Source organism: Astatotilapia calliptera, chromosome 5 (assembly GCF_964374335.1).
Source record: "Astatotilapia calliptera chromosome 5, fAstCal68.1, whole genome shotgun sequence".
Taxonomy (NCBI): Eukaryota; Metazoa; Chordata; class Actinopteri; order Cichliformes; family Cichlidae; genus Astatotilapia; species Astatotilapia calliptera.
In genome coordinates this window covers 26,118,094-26,129,990 of record NC_137426.1, presented here as the reverse complement: position 1 = coordinate 26,129,990, position 11,897 = coordinate 26,118,094, and the positions used below count along the sequence as shown (strand labels likewise).

General features: G+C 42.0%; 1 long non-coding RNA gene across 1 annotated transcript in view; it reads left to right on the top strand.

Moving 5' to 3' along the window:
- Window positions 1-8,960: 8,960 nt before the first annotated feature.
- LOC145428744 (uncharacterized) overlaps window positions 8,961-11,897 on the top strand; it is a 29,953-nt gene continuing 27,016 nt past the window's right edge. The window contains exon 1 of the long non-coding RNA XR_013909054.1: window positions 8,961-9,033. This is a non-coding gene — a long non-coding RNA (uncharacterized LOC145428744). The remainder of the gene's footprint in view (window positions 9,034-11,897) is intronic.

Below are 11,897 nucleotides of genomic sequence, written 5' to 3'. Positions count from 1 at the left end.
AACGTGACTGGGCAGATGTAATGTTGATCCTGTACCAACATTATTATGATGATGCAGGAACAGCTCCAACACGGGGATATCAGATTGTGTGCAAATGGTCCCCAGATGGGATTTTAATGGGGCCATATGCCCCCCAACAACTTAGTTATAGCACCGCCCCTGCTTCCTGTATTTAAAACATCACTTAGCGGCAGAAACAATACAACCTTATCAACATGTAAATTATATCTTATGCCTTATGAATTAAACTGTACTCTTATGCTTTGTTGGGATTGTTTGCACTAGTCTGATTTGATTCTCGCAAAGCCCTCCAACTGTTTCCACCTAACTCTGATTTGAATTTGGACGCTTTCTCTGAGATGCAATCTCTGTAATGTTGTAAAAAAATCATCCTTGCTAGTGTGACAAGAACACTACGCATAAAAACTCAGGTGAGGATGAAATCCATCTCTGTTGAGGTTTGTCACATCAACATCAATGCTGAAATTGTGATATTAAAAACACAGACATGCTTCAAATAGATGAACAAGAGTGGAGTCACAATTTATCTTCACTTTGGAGATGTGTGTGACTGCCGTGCCATGAATTATGTGTAGGCAGAATACAACCCCTTGTCATTACACAAGCCATTTTGTTCAATGATTTAAGATATTCGCGAGTCCTGTATATTGAATGTCAGCCTGTATGACAGCATGTTCCCGCTCCCTCTTGTCTGCATCGCCTTCCAAAGCTTTTCTCCGTCGCGTTCTTCATTCAATAGTAATTCTCTCTTTCTCTCTGACTTCCTCTCCTCCTCCCTACATACTCATCTTTTCGCTTGTCACTTTCCCTTTATGTCAATTACCATCTCTCTGCACTTTTCCTGCCTTTCTCTCTGTCCCCGCTCGCCCTGCCCCACACCTTTTCTATTCCAGTCCCAAGATTTCCTCATTCTTTCCAGCTATCACTTACTCAATCCCCTTCTCTTTTTCTTTTTTTTTTCTCCCCATAGTGCTTCCTGCCTGCGTGCAAGATTTCCTCATGCATTTATTGTATATTCCTGCTGTTTTCCAACTTGCTCTCCTCCTTTCCCATCATCTTTCCTCCCATCCCACACATTTCTTTCTGTCCAACATGTAATATCTTCTCTCCTTCTCCACATAAATCCCAGTAGTGAGTGAGCAACCTGAATCTGTCTCTGACCCCGTTCATTTTGCAGTTCAGGAACCTTAGAAAACCAGGAGCGTGCTTACCACCTCACCTCACATCCACTCATGAGTGCATGTGAGGTCCGTGTAATCAAACCTGGAACGATATGGCAGCTAGCTTTTGTATGTTTGCACCACAAGTGCATTTCACTTGGCTGTGCTTGTTCTGCGTTTGCTTATGGAAGCCAGTTTGTTGGAGGTGATGGGTGTGTGTGTGGGTGAGTGTGTGAGAGCACTTACCGTACAGTATGTTTATCAGTATGCCAAGCAGGGAGCCTTAAATGGATTTTAGCTGGAATGTATCAGCTTTTTTTCAGAAAGGAAGAACCTCAAGATTATCTCGCATTGCCAGTGTCTTAAATATGTGTGCATCTATTGTTTAGTGTTTGTGTGCGTTTGTGTGCATGTTTACGATATCGTCTATGTGCACAGTGTCTGGTATGTTGTCTGTAATTGCCTGCGCCTTACCATCCATCACAGGGATGGGGGTTTTCACATTTTCTTTACTCTTTCTAGTCAAGAAACTTGTTCTCTCTTTTGCTCAGAGAAAAGGGGAAAACTTTTTCGTTTTTCAAAAAATGCCTTTGACAAGTGCTTTTTCTCTCTCTCTCTTTCACACACTGAACATGCATAACAAACTTTCTAGAAAGAGATTGCGTAGGGGGCTGGATGGGGAACAAGAAACCTCATATCTGCCAAGTAGAAAAACAATCAAGACAGATAGCACTGACTTGTCAAAGAGTGTGACACCACCAGGTCCCACCCTGGGAAAATGAGAAACTTTGCACTCACACAAAACACAGCATCCCTGCAAACGTGTTTTTTTGGGTTTTTTTGGTTTTTTGGGGTTTTGTTTTTTTTTAAACAATTTGATATTCATCTTTTCTCTCGCGTCTATTAAACTTGCAACTAATGCTTTTGAGATTTATCAACCCTTACTTTTTGGGGGCATTTTCCTCACACTCAAGGGCGGCTATGCATTCGCACAGTTTAGTGACACCATTGTTGTCAAACACTAATAGCAGTGACACTTGCAGTGACACAACCTGAACGCTAATTTCAATTTTAAATTGGTCTGAGATCAGATTTTCATTACAGTGAAACAACAAAGTCATTTGTGCTTTTTGTACTTTTACCTTTTCAAAGCTGTCAAACACAGCCTTCAGCCTCGCAGCAGGACTGCATCTCATAAGATCATCTTATCTTTTGACAGTTAACACAAGAAACAATTACACAAGAAATAATTCAGCCGGCATTGGAAACACGACTCTTTAACTGGATCGGGGTGGCCAGCTCCAGGCCTCGAGAGCCAGTGTCCTGCAGGTTTTAGATGTGTCCTGGATCCAACACAGCTGATTTAAATGGCTACATTACCTCCTCAACATTTCTTGAACTTCTGCAGACGCCTGATAATGAAGTGATCATTTGATTCAGGTGTGTTGACCCAGGCTGATATCTAAAACCTGCACTTGAGGCCTGGAGTTGGACACCCCTGCTCTGATATTTCAGTAAGACTAACTCTGGAGCAGGGTGACCAGGTGCACTGCGTTATCTGGAATTGTGGCATTCATAAGGGTGTGTGTGGTGTGCTGTTTTGAGTATATCAGTTAGGCTCTAATTGTCAGAGACAAGGAAAAAAAAATCTCCTCACGTTTGTGTGGCACAATGAAGCAGAATTTTTTTGTGAAAAAAATTGTCAAAAACTAAACCAAAAGAAACAAGATGTGATTTTTTTTTTTTATATCTCCTCAGTACAGGAACATGTTAATATGTGTAGTCACACACCACTGAGCTTGACAAGTCTATAGTGTGCGTGTGTGTGTGTGTGTGTGTGTGTGTGTGTTTGGGTCCACAGAGACAGTGACCTGGACACGATGGTGGAGTGGGTGCAGTTAAATGGACCGTGGCTGAAGCAGTGGACTCAGTCACTCAGAGCTCACCTTTAGGTGGCAGCATGGGAGCCTCAGCCTCTTGGACACACTCGGAAATTACAGAGTCACAGCTCGACTTGCCAAATCAGCCAGGCTGCATAAAACGCTGTGATGTTATTTCACAGAGAGCATAGAATAATATCGATATGCACCTACGTACTACTGATATATTTACCAACGGGAAACAATCTTTTCTGTCTGCCTGGAGCAGTCTGCCCCACAACTACTTGAAACCTTTACAAATCCACTCAAAACTAATTTGAGATGTCAGAGCAAATTAATTTTAGCTGTCGGGTATCAAGAGTTTTGACACATAGGAAGCAGCAACTGATCACTCAAAGCGTAGCTGGACTCACCAGGGATGGTTGCAACTGCTGAAAATGTTTGGGGGTTTTTTTTAATGATAATTTTAACTAATACCCAATATGGTATATTTGCGCTTGATGTCGTTCACAAGTGGTTTCTGGGTCACAAACTCCTTTACAGAAAGCTCTAAAGAAGCAATGGAATGTATTTAGTTTGTGTTGCTTGTCAGATTTCTGATCCATCTGGCACGTGACATAGATACACAGATGTTTTAGTTCTTTAGACAAGACATAATGTGGATTGCACAACACTGGACATTATATTCTTCATTTCCAGTTAATACTTGTACAGCTGCTGTTATTGTGTATATATTTATTTATATTTCTTCATACATTCTTATATAGTTCTATATTGTATATTTTGTTGTACAGTTATTTTATTTTCAACTTTAATTTATATATTTTATCTTATTCCTTCCTAGTTAAATTTACCCTTTTTAATTTTTCATATTTATTTCCTATATTATTCATAGCCTTTTCCTTTTTTGTTTTCTTTAGGTCACGAGCAGTTGTCCAAGCATTTCACTACATATCGTACTGTGTATGACTGTGTACGTGACAAATAAAATTTGAATTTGAATTTCTTTAGTGCAGGTAATTACACCCCAGTGTCTACAAAGAATTTAAGGATGTGTCTCCAGGAGATTTTATTTTTTGACCTCTGGCTTTTTAGTGATGAGCAAGATATCAAAGGATGGCTTTTAAATGTGAAATCTCATGGTGGAAATTGAGACTTGTAGCACAGAGGTGTAACTAACGATGTAAATGGTGGCCGATGATCAGAAACTCTGCTTACACAACACTGGCACCGCGCATGGTGTCTCGCTGCCATGTACCAACATATTGAAATGGAGCTGTCCCTAATGTTGTTAGTTACACCTGCACTTTTCCTGCTAAGGAGCATAGCAGGAATCCGATGGAGAGATAATATAATAACGGCATCGTATCGGGGAAAGAAATTATCAGTAATTCTGCTGATGAAAATGGCTCGCTGTGGCAGCATGCTGCAGGTCAGATCCCATCTTTGTTCTCCAGCAGCCCAGTCATCGATCTGGCTGAAGAGCCCGACTCTGACAAGTGCCCAGGTGGTGGAAACGATGGAAGGGGCAGCAGAGATTGAGGAAGTGGCTGATAGGATGACGGCCTCATCTTGGTAACAACTCCCTGGACTCTCAGATCCTTTCACCTCCTTCCACCTCTCCTTCCTGTTTTCCTCCCTCTGTCTTCCCTTCCTGTGCCCCACAGGACTCAGTGGAGCGATGGAGGGAAACAGAGCCCAGCTACCTCCACCTGGTCATTATCAGACAAACACCTGCTGCCTCTTCCCCATGCCTACTATCCTCTCATGCTCTAAACTCTTGCCTGTTTTGGGTCCCTTGTTCTCACTCAACCCTTACTAATAGGAATATCTTGTTTTATTTTTTTGGCAGTGCACAGCTACAGGTGTGCAGAATAAAATTGAAAGTCAGTGTGCGTCTTTCATAAATGATCACAAATATATTTGTTTATGTTTGTGAAGCTGACTTGTCCTCTGCCTGTTTTGCCGTTGCATCGAGAGGAAGGTGAAATGTGTTAAACCGGTCGTTACGTTCACTCTCAACTTTCTCCCAACAATTCTGCGGTGATGCCTGTCCGCTAGGTTACCATGACTACCTGACACTGAAGGCACCTCTTCATCCATCTGTGCCGCAGCAGTCGCTTCCACCTTGCCCGGCTCTAACCTATCCACCCACCATTCCTTCCATCAGTTCTTCCCCCTGCAATACAAGCAGCATTCGCCCATAGAAAGGAAGATAAGGTCGAGGCTGCTGGCTTTTTGAAAGCACCGGCACCGCAAGAGCTGAACTCAGTCGACAAAAGCAAGGGAGCGACAAGCAACAGGGGCTATAAAAAATTCATGGCCAATAGAAGAAGGCACTGGGAGTCCTGCAGTATGTGAACTGCACTCTGGAAACTTTTTCTCTATTTTGCAGTCTTTTTTTTTCTTTTAATGTTCTCGAATGGATTCCAGGCTTTCCAAACTTTACTACATACATCTTTATTGTCGAAAAATACTGAGAGAAAAATCAAATAAGTCAGACAAACTGTGAAAGTGAATTTCAGTTTCAAATGCTTTTGCAGCCCTGGGCTGCAGGACTCGTTTAGATGTGCTGTGCATTGGAAATTAAACTATCAAGTTATTTTTACTCTTCTCTGTAGTGCTTTGTTTTCAACCAAACACGAGTTTTTGTTTTTAAGCAAATGTGAGTTTTCATTCTTTCCAACAAATGTTTTTCCTCAGTAAACATTCAAACAAGTCAAAACTGGGAAATGTGAGGTAAAGAATGATGACTCCACATAGAGGCAGTGAGCCTCATCTTGCTCCCAACTTCTCACTTATGGATGTTTGATCGCTTTGCATCACATTTCAGCTCTCTGAGTCATCCTTTTTAATGTCTAAGTTTAATGTTGTAATCAGTCTTATTTTTAACCCAACCCGTCATCTTTTAACAAACCTAACCAAGAACTTTTGGTGCGTCAATCAAATAAATGGGGAGGGAACAGACTGGTGACTTTTCCAGGATGTACCTGCATTTTGCCCTATAGTAGCTGGGATAGATTCCAGCCTCCCCATGACCCTGAACTGGATAAGTGGAAGAAGATGGATAAATTGATAATCATTGAGTCACAAGCTGCATGTAACGTGGTCAACATGACCAAACCTAATATCTGGTGTCTGACAGACTGGGCCGAGTGTTTCAGACACTGCTGATGTGCTGGGATTTACCCACACAATCAGAGAATCATCTGAAAAAAGAGAAAATATCCAGCGAGCAGCAGTTCTGGGGTGAAAATGCCTTGTTGATAGCAGATGACAAAGGAGAATAGCCAGACTGCTTTGAGCTGATAGAAAGGCAAAAGTAGCTCAAACAGCCATTCGTTATAACCGAAGTATGCAGAAGAGCATCCCTGAACGCTGAATGTTTAAACAGATGGGCTACAAGTGCCGCTCCCGTAACAGGAAACTGGGGCTCACTAAAATGTGTTAATAGAAAGTTGCCTTGTATCAACAGTTCAGTTCAGCTGGTGGTGACGTTGTGGAGGGTATTTTCTTGGCACATTTTGGTCCCTCTTGTGCCAACTGAGCATCATTTAAAGCCAAAGTCCATCCTCTGAAGGCTGCTTCCAGCAGGACAACATACTTCACTGTATTCCAATGGCCTCCACAAGCACCAGATCTCAATCTACCTTTAGGATTTGTTGGAATGGAAGATTCACGTTATGGATGTGCAGCTGAATCTGCACCAACTGTTTGATCCTATATGTCAATATGGACCAATATGGATCTCTCAGGAAGGTTTCCAGCTCCTTGTTGAATCTATGCCTTGGAGGATTAAGGCAGTTCTGAAGGTAAAAGGTAGTCCAACCTGGTACTAGAAGGTTGCACCTAAAGAAGTGTGTAAAATTTCACTTACTGACACTTTTTCTACCTCTGGCAGAAGGTGAAGGTTTTTAAAACAGGACTATTTGCTTGTGGGCTTCAACACATGTCACAATACTGATGAGAGAAGAAACGTTGTGCCTGTCTCAGACACCAGCAGCTTTGGCAGATTTGCAGTAGTTGACACTCCTTGAATGAAAACAGGTTGGGGAGTTCCTGCTGTCGCATGTGCTGGTTCCCTTTCCAACTTGCCGACGTTCAGTGCAACAGTTAATAAAAGAGAACCGTGATCACTGTTATTAATTCCACCTGTGCTTTTTCTACTGTGTCAAGTCAAAATGTCTACTGTGAAAAATGTCTATTGTACCAGAGATGAATGACACAGCCAGATATCTTCTGGCCTTTGGTAGTGAATGGAGTTATTTTTATGTGTTCTCGGCACAAGCTGATGTATGAGCTACTTGGGAATACAGACTGTAATATTCCGGCTACAGTACATAAAAGCATATCTGAACATTTGGCAGCTGAGGGTGGTTGGTAGAAGAGCAGAAGCAGCAGAAATTTCATATCGTGCAGTAATTCAAGCAGTTTGTAGCGTGGAGTAAGCAGCAGCCTGAGCAAGCACTGTCAAAGATTGCTGGACTGCTCTAAGATGAACTCTTAAACAGATAAAAAAGGAAAGACTTTCATCTTTTCATGTAGTACATGAACTGAAATTCAGCAGGTGATTGCTACTAATTTGGAAAAGAAATTGCCTGGTCACTACATGTTAAATCATACATTTTAAACAGTAAACTCGTCATACTTCATATCTGTATGTTAAACAGTTCTAGTAAAACTAGAGCCAGAAGGGGAATTGCCATGTTCAAATATGAGACGTACAAAGAAACAACTGATTTGGCCATATTATTAAAAAAAAGGAGGAGTATTTACTGAGAACACAAACATTCTTTTTTCAGGTACGAGTTTGCTAGGATGAGAAAGACATCTGCATCCAAAAGACAAAGGTCGCTCTTTCAAAGAAAGCCAATGTTCACATTTTGGACAGAGAAGACAGATGGTTTGAAGAGGAGTGAAAGACGCCATCTATGTCCACTGTGAACGACCATCTTTGAACAGAGGCGGTGGTTTACGACACCAACTGTCTGCCATCTATAATCCAGTTCTGAGATCCCTTCCCAGACACCCTGGGCCATTTGACCTCAAGAAACGGCGGTTCGAATCCACTTAACGGCTACCCTGAGGTACCCCTGAGCAAGGTACCGTCCCTACACACTGCTCCCCGGGCGCCTGCTTAGTGGGCTGCCCACTGCTTCACTGAGTGAATGGGTCAAATGCAGAGAAAAACAAGTAATTTCCCCATGGGGATCAATAAAGTATCCATTATTATTATTATTATTATTATTATTATTATTAAGAAATCACATGATAGGGTGGGGCCAGGTTTCACAATGAGCTCACCCGAAACTTTGGCTGATTGCGACCTACACCCATTTTCATGAGGAGGTCCATTGTCCCTCTTGGGGGACAGTTCCACAGGGCTTAAATCTGGGACTCTACACCATTTGAACTGAAGAAGCGTCTCAGGTGAGAGGTGAAACGTCCTCAAGCAACTTAAAAAAGTCCAGAAGCTTTTCTTTCCAAGTTCCTTAGACTACGATGACCTGGATGACGGAGAACCTTCACAGACATGACAAAGACATCCTTGCTTTCTTCTATATTTTCCCCTAAGCTATCTGCCTCCTGATTCTATCTGACTGGGCTGAAGGATAATGTTAAGCTCAGAAGAAGTAGTTGTACTATACTAGACATTTCAGCTGTTTGTACGAATACGATGCCACATGAGATCAATCATTGCATCTGTAGCAGGTTGAAAAAAGCTACATGTTTATTTTTGTAAGAAAACCAATTACCCGCTTATTTTTTGTTTATTATTGTGACTTATTTTGACATTGTTATGTGTTGTTATATTGGTTATATTTCATTATGCCAGTAGATGGTGCTCTTGCACTGCTGTGGAACTACCAGAGAGACTCTAGCTATAGGCTCTGCGCATGCGCAGCTCAGAAATAAATGAGCTCCGGCCTGAGCAAGACGCTAACTTCGGTGTCCTCTCTATTAATCCACAGGTACTGACAAACAAACTTTTATGTTACCGAACTGGTTCTAAATGTCATGTAAGTTGAGTAACAACTGTTCGGCTATATTTTGAGATGAGAGTGATGATGTTGTTTTGTGGTATTTTGTTGTAATGAGTATTAGTGTATCATCGGCATAATGCTATAATGCTACGTAGCACTATAAGTATATGCTATGACAGTGGCAACCTGCGACTTCCGAAAATGTGTTGTAGTGTTTGTTTTAGTGTTAGCCAAGCAGTACTGAGTACATGTATTAAGAGGAAAGCTTTTTGTTGGTGAAACAACGTTGCAGTCGTCTGCCGCCATGTTGTGTTGCGTTCAAGGGACGCCATGTTCAAAAGTAATAGCGTATATGGCGCGAATGTGGGGAAAGGTTGTGTGAATGTGGTATGTTGTTATGCTTTAACCGTGAGTGTTTTGTTTAAGTTGTGAGTATGTAAAGTCATTTTGAATTAGTTTGTATTTATTTTGCTTTTGAGAGAATGCTTTTTGTAACTTCATTTTTGTTTATGAACTCTGTTATTTTATGGGAAGAATGCATGGTCTAGTGTGATTTGTATTGTGTATATGTAGAGAAATAAATGAGCTCCGGCCTGAGCAAGACGCTAACTTCGGTGTCCTCTCTATTAATCCACAGTTTGCTCATATTTGGCTACGCAGTGCTCTCTAGCCTGTGTGCCGCTTGCTGCCGGTCCAGATTCCCCTAGGTCTGGTGCCGGTAACACATCCACATTTCCAAAGCTATTGTTTAAGAGTGAGAACCTCAATAAGGCTTCAAGTCTTGCAGCTTTATGACAGCATCCCATGAGGCATCTACACATAAAACTCAAAGGCCAGTGAGAAACATCAGCCGGAGCTTAAGCTGTAAGGTTTAAGCAGGTGTAGCACAGCTCCCCTGAGCCCAAGTGTCTTCACCAACAAAAGTTAATTACACATTTCTCTTATCTTCTCTACCACACCCTGGTGAAGATCTGTACACCAGCAGTTGAACCTTGATCTCCAGGTAGCTGTCAACTCCAGTATGCACCCCTCCACCACCACTACCACCACCTCTACCCCCGTGGTTAATTAATTGAACTAATTAAGGCTCCCCGTGTTAGTTCCATTGCCAGGCAATGTCCATGCCTTATCTCAATCCCACAATGCACTTGATCACAAGCTGCCGTGTTTGATACGTTCCAAAGAAGTGATTAATTAATTCATGAGCGGCGGGTCGTTAATACACACCACGTCCCTCTGATATCAAAGTCGCGGCGGTGAATGCACGAGAGGCTGCAGGTTGTGTGGAGGCGGAGTGAAAGGAACATGTTGGGAGCCACTCTGAAGATGAGGCCGGCAGGCAGGCTCAACGTGAGGGTTAAAGGGCGAAGCATTAGGCTGAACCTTTTGAAGACTTAAAGAAGCATCTGGGATCCTCTGATACGTCTAATTAATAATTTATTGTGAAGTTAATTATGCTCATTGTGAGAGAATGTATCCTGAATTTTATTCACTTGACTGAATTTAGAAACAAGTGTAAACACAGCTTTTCCAATACATCTGCTTCTTTCCCTTATCTTTAAAGAAGGCACAGCGCAGCTTTATCTGCTTTAGACCGCGACACGTTATAATTAGTGAGCAGGGATATACGTATATAACGGATATAATTATTCTGCTTATTGTCTATCGAAGTGCTCTTTCAAGAGCCAATCAAATAAATGGAGAAAAATAAGCAAGCAAACGATGTGTACATATCTATTTGACTTCTTTGTTGTGCCCCCTCAAAGCTTAATGCCACAATAGACCTAAAGAGATTCATTCTTCTCTCCGAGCAAAAGCAGTGCCTTTCAAGTTTCACTGAAGCTCCAAGACAGAGAAAATTTAAAAAAGAATCCAGCCAAAGACACCCATTTGAAGATCAAAAGGGGCTGTATTGTGTGTATGTTTTCATGTGAATGTGAATGGGGGGCAAAAAGGAAGAGAGAGAGAAAAAGTGAGATCGCCGAGGACCATTAGCAACAGTTCCAGAGTATTTTATCAATCTGGTGCACTCCATCAGATGGTTAAGTTGGGATTAAATTGACTGATGATGTCTTGCGTGGGAAGGTTGCAGGTGACCGGACTGACCTCCAGACTGCACGCAAACCACTCATGTATGTACACATGGAGCTGATGATAAAATGTATGCATGTTGGAAGCATAAAGACAGACTCTGCATCGTTGTGTGGAGGCGTGCAGGGTGGATGGGCTAATCGGACATATTCCTCTGGATCCTTGGAGGGATGACCCCATCACCTGGCGGAGAAGACGGTTAAGTCCACTTCACAGCAGGGTGTGGGTCTCCTAAGGGAATGTTTGAATGTGTGTGTGTGTACCTGGGAGGAAACTTAAAGGTGAATGAGATGACAGCTGAAAGTCAAGTTCAGCTCATTAATTCTGAGCATTTAGACTTAAAGGAAAACGGGGAAAATACATCAAACAATTTAACTGATCTATATAATCATCATCCACACCGAGTGTCTGGACAGTGTTTGGGAAATATGGTCCAGAAGATACCATAGAAGACCTCTTTAAAAGCTCTAAAATACTCTATATAGATTGTTATCCCATGTGTGTTAATCAGGCATCAGGAAGCTTTAGGTCAGTGGAGCAGGGAATGGATTTTCTGTGGCCCTGACGGAGGAGACTCGGTGCATAATGGCTTCTACCTGTGGAGAAAATAACAAGCCAGACGGAACGGAGGAACATCAGCCAATGATCTTTCATTCCACTGCAGACACTGACATCAAGTGAAAGCTTCTGCCAAAATGCTCCTGTTGGCTCGGAGAGGTTGACTATAATTAATTGATGAAAAGCGATTTTTTTTTTCCCTC